This window comes from Podarcis tiliguerta (genome assembly GCF_965153285.1).
Source record: "Podarcis tiliguerta genome assembly, chromosome: 13".
In the NCBI taxonomy this organism is placed as follows: domain Eukaryota; kingdom Metazoa; phylum Chordata; class Lepidosauria; order Squamata; family Lacertidae; genus Podarcis; species Podarcis tiliguerta.
The window spans coordinates 22,778,753-22,786,697 of NC_139546.1; the positions used below are offsets into that span (position 1 = coordinate 22,778,753).

General features: G+C 45.3%; 1 protein-coding gene across 6 annotated transcripts in view; it reads right to left on the reverse strand.

The window, feature by feature from the left end:
* The window catches only part of SRCIN1 (SRC kinase signaling inhibitor 1), a 322,505-nt gene extending 315,604 nt beyond the window's left edge, over nt 1–6,901 (reverse strand). For 2 of the 6 annotated variants that reach the window (XM_083408487.1, XM_083408490.1), the window contains exons 1-2: nt 5,940–6,030; nt 5,469–5,561 (exon numbers count right to left, since the gene is read on the reverse strand). The gene's annotated coding sequence lies outside the window, so the exon portion shown is untranslated. Of the gene's footprint in view, nt 1–5,468; nt 5,562–5,939; nt 6,040–6,200 lie in introns of those variants that run through there. The other 4 variants (XM_083408486.1, XM_083408493.1, XM_083408497.1 and 1 more) reach the window with 4 other exon arrangements.
* Between the last annotated feature and the right edge of the window lie 1,044 nt (nt 6,902–7,945).

Genomic DNA, 7,945 nt, shown 5'->3' on the forward strand with positions numbered 1-7,945 from the left:
TGGGAGGAAGAGATGTCAGAAGCTGAAGAGGTAACAGGGCTCAGTGAGTAGGAGAGTCTGTGGCAGAGAAAAGTTCAGAATCAGAGGCAGAAGCTGAAGCTGGCGAGTGGGAAGGGAGATGCCAAGAGGCATGGGTCAGGCTGGCGAAGAGTCGCGCGCATCTCCCCCTCCTGCTGCAATAAGCTCCCCTCCCTGCTCATCTCCCAGAACCAGAAGAGGGCTGAAGCGGGCAGAGGATAGATTGGTGACTTGCAGATGCAGTCTCTGATTTGCTTTGAGAAAAACTCTGGAGAGCAGGGGACTTAAGACAGCTGTGGGGAGGTGAGGACTCAGCAACTGTTTCATAGAGGCAAGACCTACTGGAGATGAGTAGCCGTGCTCATTAGGCCTGACACTCCTGTGCAGATCGTGTTCTTGCTAGTAAAGAGTTAACTCCAACTTGCACAGTGTGATTCACTGCTGGCTCGCTCCTGAACCTATTTTCATGTAGACCAGACAGGGTCTTGATTCCTAGGACTCAAACTCCCTCTGAACATATATATGCAAACTGCTTTCTACTCACCACTCTGGTAACAGCAAGCACCTCAGTTCCCACCACCAACTCTGGTGGGTCCTGAGGCCAATCTTCAACATTAGAAAACATGGTTTCCAGTCAGTCTTAAGCTATGGCATGACCTTTTTAAACAACAACAACAATGTACTGTGGTGGTTCAGCTATTTTGCTTGATATATGTCCCTCGAAAATCCCTGCTTTCAAAATTTGCCAGAAGAGATCAGTTGAGGCGGAGGGGAATCTTTCTCTGCATCCAAAACCATTTGAACCAGCAAAATCCTGCTAACGTTGAAGTGCAGTGCTTCATCTTACGCCTTCCTTGGTCGTGAAATGCCCCAGACTAAATGAGTACATTAAGTTTCCATGTATAAAATCTTTATAAAGGCTTCAGTAAAGAGAGATGGGTGTTTTATCAGACAGTTAATCAATTGTTATAGGTCGTTGCAGAGTCCAATGGGTAAATTGGTTGTCTTAACTAATGTTTGTAAGCCTTTATCACGCTGGTGCTGGTGCAAGGAAAGAGAGGGAGAAAGAGAGATCAGGTGTGCAGCATTCTTAGGAGGTCTATAAAATCTTTTTCCTGCCAATGTACATTGTGTGGTTCATTTTGGGTCTAGAATAACAGCATTTAAGTTCATTCAGAAATTTTAAAATTTCATCTTACCTTTCCCCCCACCCCCCAAATAAATGTTGGTACCTGATTGCCAGACTGGGCTTGTTTGAGTTGGCCCCATACATCAATAGCACCCCCTCACTTTAACTCCCTAATCTGGCCTTATTTGGGTGAAGATAGGGGGCAGTAGCAGCAGGGCTCCAAAGAACATGCAAACTAGGGGACGGCCCCTGGCTCATTAGCAAAACACATGCTTTGCATGTAGAATGTCCCAGGTTCATTCCCTTGACCTCCCTAATTAAAAGTGGTAACAGGTGATGAGAAAAGCCACCAGCTAAGATCCTGGAAAGCTGTTGCCAGCCTGTGCTACTCCAGAGATAAAAGAAGGGTTTCGAGACTTGGCAGCAGGAACTGCATTGCAGGGGGTTGGACTAGATGACCCTTGAGGTTCCTACGAGCTCTGCAGTTCTCCAATTCTTTGATCCTGGGGTGTGAGGTTGAGCCTTGCCAAGCATCTCTCCCTTCTCATCACAGCCCACCAAGATGGGCATCTAGTGTTCTCTGCTCTAAAGGCAGTTTGCTTTCTGACCTATGACCTGGGTTGCCCTCCTGTGGTGTAGTGGTACATGTTGGAAGTCTGGGAGTTCATCATGACAGCCCCCTGTCCCGCCCAAGTCACATCCCTAAAGAGTCCATAGCCAGACCCCAAAAGGAAAATCGAAACATAGATGAGTTGGCAGAGGGTAGTGTAGTGATATGGCATGTTAGACTCGGCTGGGGAAACATGAGTTCACATCCCTGATCAGACAGGAAGCTATTTGGGTGACCCTAGGCCATTCGTTTTGTGAGCCCAGCCTACCTAGCAAGGGAACATATGCAAGCTACCTGCCCTGCCCCTCAAGCTTACATCACAGGTAAAAAAAAACACTCCAGCAAATTACACATTGCTGTGAGCACAATTCAAAGTGTTGGTGCTGACCTTTAAAGCCCTAAGTGGCCTCGGTCCTGTATACCTAAAGGAGCCTCTCCACCCCCATCGTTCTACCCACACACTGAGGTCCAGCGCAGAGGGCCTTCTGGCGAGAAGTGAGGTTACAGGGAAACAGAGGGCCTTCTCAGTAGTGGCACCCGCCCTGTGGAACGCCCTCCCATTAGATGTCAAGGAAATAAGCAGCTATCCTATTTTTAAAAGACATCTGAAGGCAGCCCTGTTTAGGGAAGTTTTTAATATTTAATGCTGTATTGTTTTTAACACTCAACTGGGAGCTGCCCAGAGTGGCTGAGGAAACTCAGCCAGATGGGCAGGGTATAAATAAAATTATTATTATTATTATTATTATTATTATTATTATTATTATTATTATTTTATTTTACATTCTTGTTCCTGCTAGAGCTGTGCTCCTCCACACTGCTGCTTTATCCTGCCCTCCTTCAGAGAGTTGAACACATCAGCCTTCTCATACTTTCCATGTCTGCACCAGCCACGCTGGTCTTGTATAACCAAGTCAGGTGTGTAGCCAGACAGGGTCAATTCCAGATAGAAGTTCTCAGCATGTCAAAACTATGTGGCTGGAGGCATTTCTGGATTCACAAGTTACACAACCAGCCTACCGTGATGTGGATGCAACACTGTTAGTTTAGTTCTGGGGTCCCCAATAAAGCATTCATTGGCATCATGAAACCTCAGACGCCTCCTGGCACACGCCCAGGCCCCTTGCCCACCCCTATTTTTTATTTTATATGAGCTTTTTAGGGCCATAAGGAGTTGCTTTATACTAAGTTAGCTTGTTGATCCCTCTAGCTTAGTATTAGTCCCACTGTTTCCCAAACTTGGGTCTGCAGCTGTTTCTGGACTACAATTCCCATCATCCCTGACCACTGGTCCTGCTAGCTAGAGATGATGGGAGCTGTGGTCCAAAAAACAGCTGGCGACCCAAGTTTGGGAAACACAGGTCTACACTGACCAGTAGATGCTCCCCAGGGTTTCAGGAAGGGAGTCTTTCCCAGTCCTTCTGAGGATGCTGGGGATTGAAGTTGAGACCTTCTGCATGCTAAACCAATCCTGTACCACTGAGCTGCAGCCATTCTTGTGGCTTGTTTTTTCTCTGGTAGGGAGGGTGCCTGTTTTTTTAGAGGTGTTGTCTGCTGACTCCCTCTGTCCTTTATTTGCTTCAGGTCTTGGTGTTTTGACTGTTTCGGAGGAAGGTTCTGAGCATCGTCAGATTTTCTTCTGTGAAAATGGTATTTTGTGGTGCCTGTGACAGTTCTTTAGATTTCCAAGTGTGCTCTCAGGTACAAAACAAGATGAAGACCCCTGATGTAGTTAACGGTACTTAGTCTGATAGCCCACTCTGTCTAAAAGCTCAGGTTGAGTTACCAGCACATAACATCCCATACGCACAGCAAAAATTTAAAATTTAAAATCCCATTGCATATGGCCTAAGTACCTCAGTGCTTAGTCAGGTGGGGAATACATTTTGGTTTAAGAAGGTATTCCCTGAATTGTTACGCAGCCAATTTATTGCCAATTTACTACTAATTGTACATTGTAGTAATCCTTTTAGGGTCTGTTAACTTTTGTAGTTTATCATATTTTACTTTACTGCACAACCCTTTCATAGATTCTGGCTTTGATGCACTTTATAAATCTGTAAAATAACAAATAAATACTGAATTTTTAATACTCTTATGAGAGTTGTGCCATTTTGAAAGGCCATTTCAATAAACAGTGTAATGCTATGCCTACCTAATCGGAAGTAAATACCACGGAGCTCAGCGAGACTTACTCTCAGACAAGTGTGGCTAGGAATGCAGCCATCATCTTGTATAGAACATCAAAAGGTAAAGGTGAAGGTACCCCTGCCCGTACGGGCCAGTCTTGTCAGACTCTAGGGTTGTGCGCTCATCTCACTTAAGAGGCCGGGAGCCAGCGCTGTCCGCAGACACTTCCGGGTCACGTGGCCAGCGTGACATAGCTGCTCTGGCGAGCCTGCACCAGCGCAGCACATGGAACGCCGTTTACCTTCCCGCTATAAAGCGGTACCTATTTATCTACTTGCACTTAAGAGTGCTTTCGAACTGCTAGGTGGGCAGGAGCTGGGACCCAAAGACGGGAGCTCACCCCACCGCGGGGATTCGAACCGCCGACCATACGATCGGCAAGTCCTAGGCACTGAGGCTTTACCCACAGCGCCACCAATAAATGCAGACATACCAGCATAGTACAGGCTGGTTTTACAGAGCACTTATAACTTTAAGTCCATAAGTGATTAAATTATAAAGAACATCTAATACCGCCAACTCTATAAAATTAGGATATAGACTTCTAATAAATAAAATATTTACAGACCCCCATGGCTTTCCATCCAACCCTCATAGTCTCTAAACCCAGAAAGAGGAGAAACTCAAAAGGCTCTCTCCGCAAAAGCTCAGGATAAAATAATCACCTTCTTTATTTTCCTGGTTGCAATTGAGCCTGGTGATCACAAGATGGCACTAAACTGCCCAAATACAAAGTTCCGGGTTGGATTTTGCAGGGTTTTTAAGAGAAACTTTTTTTGTCTCTTCTGAAATCTTAATTTGAACCAGAACTTACTAGGGCTCAAGCTTTAAACCTGCCTTCATTGTCCCGGATTTTCTCTTAGATGCATGGGTTTTTCCTTGAATGTGAGTGTGCCTCTGAGTGCTGGCACAGTACCTTCAGAGATACTGCCATGCATCTGAAATTAGGGCACAAGATCTGACAGTATGGTTTCCAGGCAGGTTCGAGCCCCTCGTCTTTTTTAAAAATGTAAATGAATCCTCTGTCAGTTATATATATGAATTACTGCTGCCAAATAGGTAAAGAATAAATATTTTCTGGTGGAATCTCACTCAGGGGTTATCCACAAATTTTCCTCCACTCTTTCCAGGCACAGACTTTCTTTAAAGCTCTGTGTCTGAGCGCCCCCCCCCCCCTTAAAATTATAAGCCCTTCGCTAGTGTAAGAGTCTGCTAGAGATGATTTTCCAACCATAATGTTGTGGACATAGAGCAATGGATGGCTCTCTCTGTCATGTCCTGCTAATGCATTTTCCAGGGGCATGGGTTGGCCTGTCACAGATAACACAGGATTTGAACTTTGTGCCAATTTCTTTTTTCAAAAAAAACAAAACAAAGGAGGGGATGAAGACCCCCTCTTGTAACATATCCATAGAGATAAATGAAATAATTCATTTAACTTTGAAAACTGATTTCTAAGGTTGCAATCCTAACCCCATTTATGTGGAAGTAGGTAGCCCCAACTAATTCAACAGGACTTACTTCTGAGCAGACGTGGTTGGATTTCTTTGTAAGCGTGAGATTTTATTGTTCCTTTTTCCTTTTCCTTGGGCCCCGGTCGAGTCACACAAAAATCTAACAATTAAAATAAGTGTAAGGTAGAAATTAAAATAACAAAAAATTACAAGAAACAGCCAATACAGTACCAGAATAACAGTGCACAGCAGCATAAGCGAAGGGAAGATAATCCCTTGACCAAAGGCCTTCGTGAAGTACCGTATATTGAACAGTTGAGCAAAAGCACAGTCAGTGAAGGTGCAAGGAGGGTCTCCCCTGCTGATTTTAACACCCAAAGCATCATCATTGTGCGCAGAGGCCTTTCTTCAGATTCTGTGTTTGTAAAAGCCTGCAGGCTGGGCCTGTCTTAATTTTAATTTCATGTAAGCTACTCAGGGACCCTTTTCAGCTGGAAAAGTAGGATACAAATCCTCAAAATAAGTAATTAGCATATACATCAAGAGGTGAAATGCTGGACGCAGGAATCCTTTTGCTAGGGCTCCACAAAGATCTCTTTAGAAAATGGGAGTTTCCTTTGCTCTCAATAAAAGGCCCTTTTACTCTCTTGCCAGTTTCAGTTGGGTACAGGCAGTAGGCCACAACCAGTTAGGCTTAAGAACTGGGACTGTCTGTATGGTACCTGGTGAAACAAAGGAGAACTTTGAATACTTTAAAACCCAAATTTTATCCTGGTTTCCTCTCCTGCTGTCAACTTACCCACAGAGGGAGCCAAGCTTCTCAGGAAATGGACAGAAGAGTCTCATCCTGAATTCAGTTAATAGCCTCTCCTTAAGCTCATAAGCTATGTGACTTGGGGAATTTGTCCCTCACTGAGGATCCCCTGATGGGTTTTGAGGTGAAAGGACCTTTTAATTATACTCGAATTTGTACTCTGTGGATGTTCAGGAGTTAACTTGAAACAGCTGCGGGCTGACTGCTGTGAAACCAATCAGCTACTAAGATCTACCTGTTGGTATGCAGATCTATCCTGCTTTCTGTTATGCATAAGAGCCTTCCTGGAAGATTGAGTGTGATTCAGGGAATGGGGGGGCAGCATTTTCCACTGAAAAGGATTTGTAAGAAAAGAAGGAGGTGTCTGCATATATTGTTAGGGAGATTTGGAAAGGTGGGGTCAGGGAGATGTAGGCTTAGAGGAAGATCTTAGCTCAGTGGCAGATCTTTGGGCATCTACCAGTAAGGCTAGGAAAGTGGCCTGTCTGAAGCCCAAGACAGTTGCTGCCACTCAGTGTCATATACAGTGGTACCTCGGGTTAAGTACTTAATTTGTTCCGGAGGTCCGTTCTTAACCTGAAACTGTTCTTAGCCTGAAGCACCACTTTAGCTAATGGGGCCACCTGCTGCCACCATGCCGCCAGAGCACAATTTCTGTTCTTATCCTGAAGCAAAGTTCTTAACCTGAAGCATTATTTCTGGGTTAGCGGAGTCTGTAACCTGAAGCGTATGTAACCTGAAGCATATGTAACCTGAGGTACCACTGTATAGAGAGAGGGGCCAATTATCTGACTTGGTCTATGCAAAATCCTGTGTCCCTAGGCCAATGGATAGCACTACCTGTGCTACCATGCTTGCTTATGAAGGGGAAACCAGAACATCTACACTTTTCTCCCAGCAGACTGCTTGCAACTTCAGGGGACAGTGGTCAAGGGAAGGGCTGAACAACCAGCCCCTCCCTCGATAGCTCTGCACCCCAGTTAAAAGTTTCCCCCAGTAAGAGCCAGCATGGCGTAGTGTTTGGGTTAGGACCTGGGTGGCCGAAGTTCAAATCCCTTCTCAGCCAGAAAGCTCACTGGGTGATCTTGTGCCAGCCACTATCTCTCACCCTAACCTACCTCACAGGGGTGTTGTGAGGGTAAAATGGAGAACCTTGTAGCTACCACAAGCTCCTTGGGAGAAATGGGAATAGGAATATAATTGTGAAATACGATAAAATAAAGATATTGGGAGATCAGATCGCTGATCTCTCCTGTGTCACATCTGTTGGTCAAGGATGGGGAGCCTGTCACCCTCTAGGTGTCATTGGATCCAGTCATCACCAGCTCCAGCCGGTATAGGTTAATGGGAGCCACCAGTTCCGCATCCTAGATTCATAGTCAGAACAAACTAGTGTGATCTGTATGTGCCATTGAACCAGGGACACTGCCAGCTCCTGGCTTCCTGAGGCAGCCACCAGAGCACACCTCCCAGGAAGACCCCTCTGCTGATACTTGGCCTTAAAAATATAATAATAATATCAAAACCCTAAAACTAAAATAATTAAAAAAGAAAACCCACCTCAGTACTCCAAACAGTACTGGGTGGCTGTGTCTAACAAGCATAATTTCCCACAGTGCCCCAAGGTAGCCTCACTGCAGGGCATTGTGGGAAATCTAAATGATGGCTAGCTGCCAAGCTGCCCATTACTGCTCAGAGCGCTGCTGCCTGCCAGTGCTGCCAGAGGAGGC